This window comes from Nomascus leucogenys, chromosome 7b, assembly GCF_006542625.1.
Source record: "Nomascus leucogenys isolate Asia chromosome 7b, Asia_NLE_v1, whole genome shotgun sequence".
Classification (NCBI taxonomy): Eukaryota; Metazoa; Chordata; class Mammalia; order Primates; family Hylobatidae; genus Nomascus; species Nomascus leucogenys.
Genome location: NC_044387.1, coordinates 52,340,489 through 52,352,437, shown reverse-complemented (window position 1 = coordinate 52,352,437; position 11,949 = coordinate 52,340,489). Strand labels below are relative to the sequence as shown.

Below are 11,949 nucleotides of genomic sequence, written 5' to 3'. Positions count from 1 at the left end.
AATGATGGAGCTATTACCCTTCTTGCACAGGTTCCTGGGGAGCTCAGAGCCTATCTTTTGCAAGTGTCCTGATCCTCCTGCAGGCCTTGCATGTGTGTTTCCTTCCTGGCTTCCTCCTATTTTTCTCACACCTCTGAACCTGCTGTCAGGTGAAAAATCCTGGACAGTCTGGCCCTCAGGGGTGGGGAGCTGGGCAGAGAGGAAGGAGGGCATTCCAGGGGCCGGGGCCAGAAGCAGAGGGACTCCAGGCCTAGAGTAGGATTTCCAGGCTGAAGAAAGAGAGGCCGTGGGTGGGGAGAGGCTCCAGACCAGGACAGGGACAGAGGGCCTATCTGGAGCCTCAGCCAGAAATAGCTCCCTCCAGAAAGCAGGCAGCGAGTTAGGGGTTGAGCTGCAAGGAGAAAGGGGAAGAGGGAGAGAATGGAGGGACTGGTGTCCAGTGAGCCGACGCCTCCTATCCTGGCCTATTTCCCCAGGGGACACCCCTGGGAAGCTGTGATCCTCTCCTCCAGGCTACTTTCCCACTGGTGCCAGGATTCCCCCAGCGCCACACTGAGAACCCAGGAGAAGCATCAAATTATATGAGAGATAAGAAATGAAGAGAGCGGGCAGGATTTCTGGTTGACAAAGAGGGTATTTACTGAGGGTTTATTGAGTGCAGGGAGAAGGGCTGGATGGCTTGGGATGCAGAGAGAGACCCCTCCCCTGGGATCCTGCAGCTCCAGGCCCCTGTGGGTGGGGTGGGGGCTGGGAACCTATGAACATTCTGCAGGGGCCACTGTCTTCTCCACGGTGCTCCCTTCATGCGTGACCTGGCAGCTGTAGCTTCTGCGGGACCTCCACTGCTCGGGCGTCAGGCTCAGGTAGCTGCTGGCCGCATACTTGCTGTTGCTCTGTTTGGAGGGTGTGGTCATCTCCACGCCCTGGGTGATGGGGGTACCATCTGCCTTCCAGGTCACCCTCAAGCTTCCCGGATAGAAGTCATTCATGAGACACACCAGTGTGGCCTTGTTGGCTTGGAGCTCCTCAGAGGACGGCGGGAACAGAGTGACCGAGGGGGCTGCCTTGGGCTGAGCTGTGTGGACAGAGGAGGGGTTGAGAGATGGCAGAGGCAGTGTGGGGTGTTGTGGAGTGCCTCTCTCTGTCTAAAGTCTCTGGGAGGGTTCATGGTGTGACCGTCTGGTCCACCCAGGGCCTCTCCTTCCCTCCTCATTCCCTCCTTTCCACTGGAGCCCTCTGGAGAGCAGACAGCCCCACGCCATCTTAGGAGCCCTTCCCAAGTCACCTTTCCCAGGTGTCCTGGCCCAGCCCTTTCCTCTGCAGCCTCGGTTTCCCCATGTGTACCCAGGCAGGCTGTGCTCCCTCCTTCCTGTTTCTGGAGTCTGAGTTTGGAATCTAGGGGTCTCCCCCACAGCACATGAAACTGACCTGGCAGGGTGTGGGGAAGCACAAGCCTGGCATGGCCTGGAGCTTCCCGTCCCCTGGGGCACCAGGCTGTGCCCCAGCCTGGCCCATTCAGCTCTCCCGGTGAAGCGTGGGCTCCACCCAGACACACCCTGGGGCTCTACCGTTGCCCCATCCCCACCAGCCCGACCCCAGGACCCTTCACATTGGCTGGGTTCTTGGGGCTGCTCCCCCAGATTTTGGGGTACCATAGCCCCCATGCCCACCCCAGCAGCCTCTGATGCCCCTGGAATTCACCTGGCAGCCGTGGGGTTCTCTGTACTCCCATTTACTCCCCGCTAGTCACCTCCTGAGTCTAAGGTGCCCTTCCTCAAATGAAGGCGGGAGGCCGACCCATGAACAGAGACACCAGGTCCCAGAGGTGACGGGGCTCCAGGGACACACATCTCTGCCCTAAGAGACCCTTTCCTTTCTGGTGGCGGTCCTGGGAGGGCTGGGCTCTGGGACCTCACCCAGTCTCACTTGTCCCTCTGTGTCCTCATGACCCAGCACAGGCCACAGAGCTGCAGCCTAGACCCAGAGCCCTCTCTGTGCCCTCCATTGGTCTCCCCTCAAGGTGACCCCTGTGTCCCCAGGCCCCTGTGTGGCCCTCACAGGCTGGATGGGCATCCAGCCCTCAGCCTAGACCCTGGGGTCCCAGGGACTGTCTCTAAGGCCACTCCAGGGCCCCTCATCAGAACCGGCATCTGTCCCTCACTCAGACATCTGCCCTGGGAGAGGGGAGGAGCCCTGACCCCGCCCAATCCCAGCCCAGGCCCCGGGACCAGGCTGTGTCCCGCTGTTGGAACCTGAAGGCGGCTGCTCCCAATGTAGGGGCCCTTCAAGCCAGTTGACCTGAGACCAGCCCGCTTCCCCCAGACCCCACGGAGAAAGGAGGGGTTCCGTCCTTAAGGCCTGGAGGCCAGAGGGGAAGAAGCCCCAGAGAGAGAAAACAGATTTTTCCAGAGACAGGAGAGGGTGGGACAGGCTGGGAATGGTTGTGAGAGCCACTTACCTAAAACAGTGAGCTGAGTCCCGCTGCCAAACACATACTTCAGTCAAGTATGCTTGGATTGAAACCCCCGGGGCCAGCACCTGGGGCCAGTCCAGGAGCTGCACTGGAGCAGGAACCTGCTGGGTGTGAGGGGCACAGGGCTGCAGTGTGTAGTTTGTGACCTAGGCACAGGGCGGGGGGTTGGCCAGTATCCCAGTAGTGTCCCCCAGTAGTGTCTCTGTGCCTGTTCCCTGTCTGAGGCAGCGGCTGCCCACAGCCTTGGAGTCACCCCAGTGTGTGTCCCCCTCTCTGAAGCTGTTGGTGCTGATGGCAATGCTGGGCCCAGTAGGTCCCAGCAACTCCCTGAGTGACACATCCCCTCAGGCAGCTGTGTGGTGTGGCTGAGGAGTCCTCAGCTGGCTCGGACCTGCCCAACCTCACTTGGCCTCATTTTAAGAGCCTCTGAAATCCGCCACAAGTGTCCACAGTCAAGCCAGGCTGACTTCCTCCCTGGACCAGGCCACTGGGTCATTCCTGACTCAAGAGGAGAGTCCTCTGCTTTTAGATCTATCCATGGAGATGCAGCTCAGTCCCACTTTGTTCATGAAGCTTTTCTGATCATTCATTCCATCTCTCCATCCATCCATCTGTGCATCCATCTGTCCATCTATGCATCTGTCTTTGCATCCATCTATCATCTGCCCATTCTTCCATCCACCTACCTGTCCATCCATCCATAAATCCATCCTGTCTACCAGGCACTGTTTCGTGTGCTGGGGACATGGTGTGGTCCCCCAGGCTCTCACCCCCATCTCTCCCAGGTCATGGCCAACAAGGCCCTCCTCATGGTCATGTCCAAGGTCCTTCTGCTGTACCTGATGTCTCTGCTGGATGTGACACGGGGCTGGCCCCTCTTTCCAGTGACTCTTTTCCCCTTGGGGTCTGAGACTCCCCTTTCCTCTTCCCCTGGCATCTGTTTCTCAATGGCCCATGCCTGGCTGCTGACTCCCCACACCCCCACCCAGACCTCTTTCTTAGCCATCTTCACACTCTGTGGCCCCCACTACTGCCCACATGGTGAGGCTGGGGTCTATCCCAGCTCCAAACCCTCTCAGCTCCTCAACTGCCTACTGACCACGCCCAGTGGGCTACCCAACAGGAGTCTCAAACTGATCACGTCCAGAGGAGATGACCACCTTCCCCCAGCCCAGCTCATTCTCCGTCTCATCTCATCACAATGACCATGGGCGGTCTCAACCCCTCAGCCAGAAACCTGGAGTCCCTGGACTCAGTCACCTCGCCTCCCACACTGAAATGGCTTCTGCGTACTTAGCTACTGCATCTAGACATTCCTTTTTTTTTCTTTGAGATAGAGTCTCGCTCTGTCGCCCAGGCTGGCATGATCTCAGCTCACTGCAACCTCTGCCTCCCAGGTTCTAGACGATTCTCCTGTCTCAGCCTCCAGAGTAGATGGGATTACAGGCATGCACCACCACACCCGGCTAATTTTGTATTTTTAGTAGAGATGGGGTTTCATCATGTTGGCCAGGCTGGTCTCGAACTCTGGTGATTCTCCCGCCTTGGCCTCCCAAAGTACTGGGATTAGAGGCATGAGCCACCACACCTGGTGACACTTCTTTTAAAGCTAAAAGAAGGCTCAAATGATTAAGAAACAATAAAACCACCTTCTGAGACTCCAAAACCACAAGAAGCATGAACTTTGCTTTTCTGGATTTTAATCTCAAACTCTCTTTGGTACAAGGATGTGGTGTTGAGCTGGGGCTTACTGGGTGCGAGCTCCCTGCCAGGGGTTCAGACAGGAGTGTTTCTACCTTACAAGCTGGTCTAGTAATTGGTGATTGGTTTTGTGATGCAAATATAAGATTTTTGTTTGTTTATTTGTTTAGTTATCTATTTGTTGAGACAGGGTCTCTCTCTGACGCCCAGCCTGGAGTGAAGTGGCGCTATCACAGCTCACTGCAGCCTTCATCTCCTGGGCTCAAGCGATCCTCACACCTAAGCCTCCTGAGTAGCTGGGACCGCAGGCATGTGCTACCATGCCCAGCTAATTTTGTTTTGGTATTTTTTTGTAGATATGGGGTCTCAGCATGTTGCCCAGCCTGGTCTCGAGCTCCTGGGCCTCCCAAAGTGCTGAGATTACAGGCATGAGCCACCATGCCCAGAGAGATTTTATTTTTCTTTTCTTTTTTTGAAACAGAGTCTTGCTCTGTCACCAGACTGGAGTGCAGTGGTGCCATCTCAGCTCACTGCAATATCTGCCTCCTGGGGCCAAGCGATAGTCCTGCCTCAGCCTCCAAGTAGCTGCAACTACAGGTGCGCGCCACTGTGCCCAGCTTATTTTTAGTAGAGATGGGGTTTCACCATGTTGGCCATGATGGTCTTGAACTCCTGACCTTATGATCCAACTGCCTCGGCCTCCCAAATTGCTGGGATTACAGGCATAAGCCACCGCGTTTGGCCTTTATTTTTTATTTTCAAAAAAAATTTTTTTTTTTTTTTTTGAGATGGAGTCTCAGTCACCCAAGCTGGAGTGCAGGGGCGCCATGTTGGCTCACTGCAACCTCTGCTTCCCGGGTTCAAGCGATTCTCCTGCCTCAGCCTCCAAGTGGCTGGGACTATAGGCACGCACCACCACTTCCGGTTAATTTTTGTATTTTTAGTAGAGACAGGATTTCACCATATTGGTCAGGCTGGTCTTGAACTCGTGACCTCATTATTTCCCTGCCTCAGCCTCCCAAAGTGCTGGGATTACAGGTGTGAGCCACCACCCCCAGCTTTTTTTTTTTTTGACTGAGTCTCACTCTGTTGCCCAGGCTAGATAGTGCAGTGGTGCAATCTCGGCTCACTGCAACCTCCGCCTCCTGAGTTCCTGGGTCCAAGCAATTCTCATGCCTCAGCTTCCCAAGTAGCTGGGACTACGGGCATGCACCACCACACCAGCTAACTTTTCTATTTTTTATAGAGTCAGGGTTTCACCATGTTGGCCAGGTTGGTCTCAAAATTCTGACCTCAAGTGATCCGCCCACCTGGGCCTCCCAAAATGCTGGAATTACAGGGGCGAGCCACCATGCCCGGCCCCCAAAAAATCTTTATTCTTTTAAAATTATGAGAATATAACATTTCAGACAATTAAGAAATGAGAAGTGCATTTAAGAAATGTAATATTGGGCCGGGTGCAGTGGCTCACACCTGTAATCCTAGCACTTTGGGGGGCTGAGGCAGGCAGATTGCCTGAGCTCAGGAATTCAAGACCAGCCTGGGCAACATGGTGAAACTCCATCTCTACTAAAGTACAAAATAAAGGCTGAGTGTGGTGGCTCATTCCTGTAATCCCTTTGCACTTTGGGAGGCCAAGGTGGGTGAATCACCTGAGGTCGGGAGTTCGAGACCAGCCTGACAAACATGGAGAAACTGTGTCGCTACTAAAAATACAAAATAAACCAGGCATGTTGGCTCATGCCTGTAATCCCAGTTACTTGGGAGGCTGAGGCAGGAGAATCGCTTGAACCCCAGCGGCAGAAGTTACAGTGAGCCAAGATAGTGCCATTGCACTCCAGCCTGGGCAACAAGAGTGAAAATCTGGGGCAACAAGAGCGAAATTCTGTCTCAAAAAATAAAAATTAAATTTAAAATTAAAAAAAAAATTAGCCGGGCGTGGGTATGCACCTTTAGTCCCCGCTACTCGGGAGGCTGAGGCAGGAGAATTGCTTGAACCCAGGAGGCAGAGGTTGCAATGAGCAGAGATTGTGACATTGCACTCCAGCCTGGGCAACAAGAGCAGAACTCCGTCTCAGAAAAAAAAAAAAAGAAATGTAATATTGGCTGGAAGCGGTGGCTCATGCCTGTAATCCCAGCACTTTGGGAGGCCGAGGTGGGTGGATCACGAGGTCAAGAGATTGAGACCATCCTGGCCAACATGGTGAAACCCCATCTCTACTAAAAATAGAAAAAAGTAGCTGGGTGTGGTGGCACACACCTGTAGTCCCACTACTCGGGAGGCTGAGGCAGGAGAATGGCTTGAACCTGGGAGTAGGAGGTTGCAGTGAGCCAAGATGGCACCACTGTACTCCAGCCTGGCAACAGAGCGAGACTCTGTCTCAAAAAAAAAAAAAAAAAAAGAAAGAAGTATAATATTGATCTCTCCCTCTCTCTCCTGCTAGGTAGAGCCCCATTTCCTTTCCTTTTTTTTCTTTTTCTTTGTTTTTCAGACGGAGTTTCACTCAGGCCAGTGTGCCATAGCATGATCTCAGCTCACTGTAACCTCCACCTCCCAGGTTCAAGCAATTCTCATGCCTCAGCCTCCCGAGTAGCTGGGATTACAGGCAAGCCCCATCACACCCTGCTAATTTTTTGTATTTTTAGTATAGACGGGCTTTCTCCATGTTGGTCAGGCTGGTCTCGAACTCCTGACCTCAGGTTATCTGCCTGCCTCAGCCTCCCAAAGTGTTGGGATTACAGGCGTGAGCCACCACACCCGGTGCCTTTTTTATAATTGTGGTAATACATACATAGCAACAATATTTCCACTTTAACCATTTTTAAACGTACAGCTGTGGCACTAAATACATTCACACCGTTGGGCAACCTTCGCCACCATCCATCTCCAGAACTCTTTCATCTTCCCAAACAGAAATTCTAAACCCATTAACTACAGCTCCCCATTCTTCCCTCCCCGTCACCCTGCTAACCTCAAATCTACTTTTTGTCTATGTGAATTTGCTTATTCTAGGTACCTCATAGAAGTGGATTCAAATGACATTTGTCCGTTTGTGTCTGGCTTATTTCACTAAGTATAGTGTCTTCAAGTTTCATCCATGTTGCAGAAGATTTTTGAAATTATTTTAGAAATAATTAACAATTAAAACTGGCCAGGCATGGTGGCCCACACCTGTAATCCCAGCACTTTGGGAGGCTGAGGCAGGTGGATCACCTGAGGTCAGGAGTTCAAGACCAGCCTGGCCAACATGGCAAAACATCATCTCTACTAAAAATATAAAAATTAGCTGGGCATGGTGGCGGGTGCCTGTAGTCCCAGCTACTTGGGAGGCTGAGGCAGGAGAATGGCGTGAACCTAGGAGGTGGAGGTTGCAGTGAGCCAAGATCACACCATTGCACTCCAGCCTGGATGACAAGGCAAGACTCTGTCTCAAAAAAAAGAAAAAAATCTCGATACAGGAGCCACAATATGGAAGAATCTCAAGAATATTACACTGAGCCACATAAACCAGACACAAAAGAGCATGTACTGTTTGAATCTATTTATATGAAGTTCTAGAAAAGGTGAATGTAATCTATTGTGACTAAAAGCAGATCAGTGGCTGCCCAGGGCTGGGGTGAGTTGAACCCTGTAATCTATTGTGACTAAAAGCAGATCAGTGGCTGCCCAGGGCTGGGGTGAGTTGAACCCAAAGGGCAAGACTATACTTTCTGAAGTTATGGAAATGCATATTATGGAAATGCATATTTACATCAATTAAATTGTTTTAAAAAGTAAGAACATAAGCACAGAGCACATTTATTAGTTAACAAGAGAAAAATAAATAACACTGGATTCTTATATTTGTAAGCCTTTGGAGTTTGCTCTTTAGGAATTCATTTCCTCATCTTAAAATTTATGGCTATTTAAGATCGAAATTAGTTGTTTTTGGCTTCTGCTTTTCAGCCAGCAGTTGAGTTCCTAATTGGTGACAGAAAAGAACTTGAAATAGAATAGCTTGCTGGGAACACTCATTTTGGCCCTTTCTTTCCTTGTCGCCTTTTAGTTTACTTTCAGAATATATCTGACTTTCTATCCATATCGTACAAGGTAAGAATATGTGCTTCTTTAAAAAGTTGTCCTAGTTTCTCTTTTTGTGTTCCAATGTTATAAACAGACTATCTGGGGGCCTAGAAGGACTCTCTCTGTCCCAGCTGGGATTTCACTCCCGACTCACACCTGTAAGAATCTTCTCTGTTCGTCTAGCAAAAAGCTATCAGCATCAGGACAAAGCTCTTAGCTTAATGCTGACCTCAGAGCACCAGCTAGAATGCAAAGGAGGTGTGACAATACTCCAGCAAATGGCCCACTGTGCAAATCAAGTTACTTTAATTCCAAGAGGCATAAACAACATCATTGCCCTACAGTCTCAACCTCTTATCAGAACCTCTCCTTTATCTTTAGACCTGAGGACACAGTGTCCCCAGCAAACCACTTCTCCCCACAACCCTTTTCTGTACTGCAACATAATTTCTTACAAATTCTATTGGCTCTATCTTCAAAATTGGGAATTCCATGGCTTCTGTCTACTTCCACGGCAACCCCAATGGTCCAAAGGCCAGCATCGTCTCTCACAGCCTCTAGCTTTCTAAGAGGCCTCTGAAATGTTTTGGATGTGTGTCCGTGCCCAAATCTCATGTTGAATTATAATCCCCAGTGTTGAAGGAGGGGCCTGGTGGAAGGTGACTGGGTCATGGGGGCGGATTTCCTCCTTGCTGTTCTAGTAAGAGTGAGTTCCCACAAGATCTGATGGTTTAAAAGTGTAGGACCTGCCTTTCGCGTGCTCTCTCTCTCCTGCCGCCACGTGAAGAAGGTGCTTGCGTCCCCTTTGCCTTCTGCCATACTGTAAGTTTCCTGAGGCCTCCCAGTCATGCTTCCTGTTAGGCCTGTGGAAGTGTGAGCCAATTAAACCTCTTTTCTTCATAAGTTACTCAGTCTCAAGCAGTTCTTTACAGCAGTGTGAGACAGGACTAACACAGCCTCCCTGGCCCATGCCCAACAGCCAGACTGATCCAGGAGCACTTGAGTCAGATTATGCCATCCCAACTCTCAAACTTCCCTATGTCCCACCTCACTCTGGGTAAGAGCAGAAACCCTCACAAGGGCCTCAAGGGCCTGGCCACTCTCCACCCCCACCCCCACTGTACTCCCTGCCCTGCAGCCCCCTGGCCTCCTTGCTGTGTCTCAACCGTGAGGCTCCAGCCTTAGGGGCTTTGCCCTGCTGAACACTTCACCTGGGTACTCTTGCCCCAGATAAATCCACAGGGGCTCAGTACCTCCTCTCCCAGAGGACTTTGCTCAATTGTCCTTTATGAAGGGCACCTTCTAAAAACACCCCATTTAAAGCCACCATGTGCACCAGCACTCCCTGCCTCTCTTCGCAGCTCTTCTACCCTCCCTGAGATTTACCCCCTTGTGGACAGTATGTATTTGTGGATCTTTCTCCCCCAAGAAGGAGGAGTTAGCGCCATAAGGGTGTGGATTTCTGCTTTTGTTCACTAAGGGATTCCCCAGTGCTTAGGAGAAATGTATGGCACATAGTTAAATTTATTAAACGAACAACCGAATGTTTAGCAACAAGTTTCAAACAAAGCTTAACCATCACCTCCATAGCACATCTCTGTATTTCCTGGTTTTAACTTTGACTAGAAGTAGAAATACTAAAATAAATCAAAGACAAGGTGTAAAACCATCAGAAAAGCTATCTCCAAAAAATGCTAAAACCAGAAGATATTATGACAATGCAGCACCACCTTGAATTTCAAAACCAATTGAGGGCTCTTAAAATCCTAAAACAGCCCCATCGTCCGCCACTGTCAATTCAAAAAGTTTACAGAGAACTTTTCCAGTAGAGGTGCTGTTTCATAGGTCCTTGGCATTCTCTAGCAACATAGATTAAGATCCCACATTTGCTAATATTGCTAGAGCACACAACTTTTTTTTCCTAAAATACTTGGACCCTGGCAGAGAGAGAGCTACAAAGCGGAGTTTAGCTGCAGAGGCTGGCTGATCAGCAATGCCTACCTCTTGGCTAAGAGAGTAGCTTCTCCACATTTGCCCTAGGATTTAAATGTGTGCCTCAGGAAAATGACTAGTAGGCTCTTCTGGGAATCTCAGGGGCTCCCTGGCGATAGTAAACACACTTAACAACTGTTCAGTACTGGAATGTCAGAGGTCTGTGCGCTTCCACACATACTTTGCTACCCATCTTTTTCAGGGTGAGCTGGTTAGGGATGGGAGCCTTCTGTCTTAGTCTTCTCCATGTGCCTTTTTGTTTAATGAGACATTCCCAGTCAAGGACTCAAACATATTTGATTGAATGTCCCCTTCAGCAAAGCACATAAAGTAGACCAGCTACAGAGAGATCTTTGTGCACAGCTGCCAGATCCTGGATTTTAGTATCACTATATAGGAAATAAAAATTATACAGTTGATATGTCATTTTTTAAAGAACTTCATATGCATGCTAATTTCCACACTAAGTTTTGCTGGTTATAGGCAGAAAAAGCACATGACTTCCAACTCTGGCTCTGCCACTTGGGAGTTATGCAAACTCGATCATATTATTTTACCAGCACAGAAAATACTCACTGAAGTGTCTAGTACACAGGTAGCATCACTGTTTTAAACTAATAGTAAATCCAATTATGGACTAATAGTATTCCAATCACACAATCAGAAGAACTCTGAGAAAGTTAAGCAGTAAAAATTTAACAGATAATAGATGGCCAAGCACAGTGGCTCACACCTATAATCCCAGTACTTTGGGAGGCTGAGGTGGGTGGATCTCTTGAGCCCAGGAGTCCAAGATCAGCCTGGGCAACATGGCAAATCCTTATCTCTACAAAAAATACAAAAATTAGCCAGGCATGTTGGCACATGCCTGTGCCTGTAGTCCTAGTTACTCAGGAGGCTGAGGCAGGAGGACTGCTTGAGCCCAGGAGGTTGAGGCTGCAGTGAGCTGAGAGTGTACCACTGCATTCCACCCTGGGCCACAGAACGAGACCCGTCTCAAAAAATAAATAAATAAGATTAAAAAATAAAAGATAATATATTTGCTAGCCAGCAAATCAGTGTTCCTATAGTTTCTAGTGATTAGTAGATGTTAAAGGATTGGGTTATTCCAGTAAAATGTAGCTTTTCTGAATTTTTTTTGAGGGGGATGATAATTATGGCTGGTCTTTGAACTTGAATGATAATTTTAAGAAGGAAAACCAGCCCTACTACGCTGGGTTTAGAAAAAAAAAGACAACCAAATTTTCCCATAGAACTGGTTTAGCCTTTTTCTCCTCTTTTTATCCTTTTTAACCCAAAATGCTCAGATGTCCCAAATGTTCAGAGCTGCAGAGGCTGCACTGCGGGGGCATGTGGCGGCTCCCAGCCTGGGCAGACTGCAGCACCAGGAGCTGATGCCCAGACTTGTTTAGTCCAACACAGATAATGAAGTCAGCTGAAAAGACTGACTTGCCAGTAGGTTTGTAAGTAACAGCTTTTCCTCTACCCTAGTGTCTTTCCTCTCTGGGCAACATTTTTATTAGGAAACCCAAGTTGAAACTGTGCAGAGGTTGTGACCCTAAGTCACCCAGGCTCCCCTTACTGCCTGCACCCTGTCACTGCACTGGCTCTTCAACAGAAAATCCAATTAGCTGTGCTTAGTCCACTGTTGGTCTCTGCTGTTTGAAAGTTTACATGCCTCTTTAACTCTTTCCCTCACGAAAAGTCTCCACAAAGGCAT

The 11,949-nt window shown here is 49.6% G+C and overlaps 1 pseudogene across 1 annotated transcript; it reads right to left on the bottom strand.

Moving 5' to 3' along the window:
• Positions 1–618: 618 nt before the first annotated feature.
• On the bottom strand, positions 619–3,479 carry LOC100592214 (annotated as a pseudogene). The gene is made up of 3 exons (XR_004030835.1): positions 3,313–3,479; positions 2,459–2,619; positions 619–1,075 (listed from the first exon to the last, which is right to left on the bottom strand). The product of XR_004030835.1 is annotated as an immunoglobulin lambda-like polypeptide 1 (transcript).
• Positions 3,480–11,949: the final 8,470 nt, after the last annotated feature.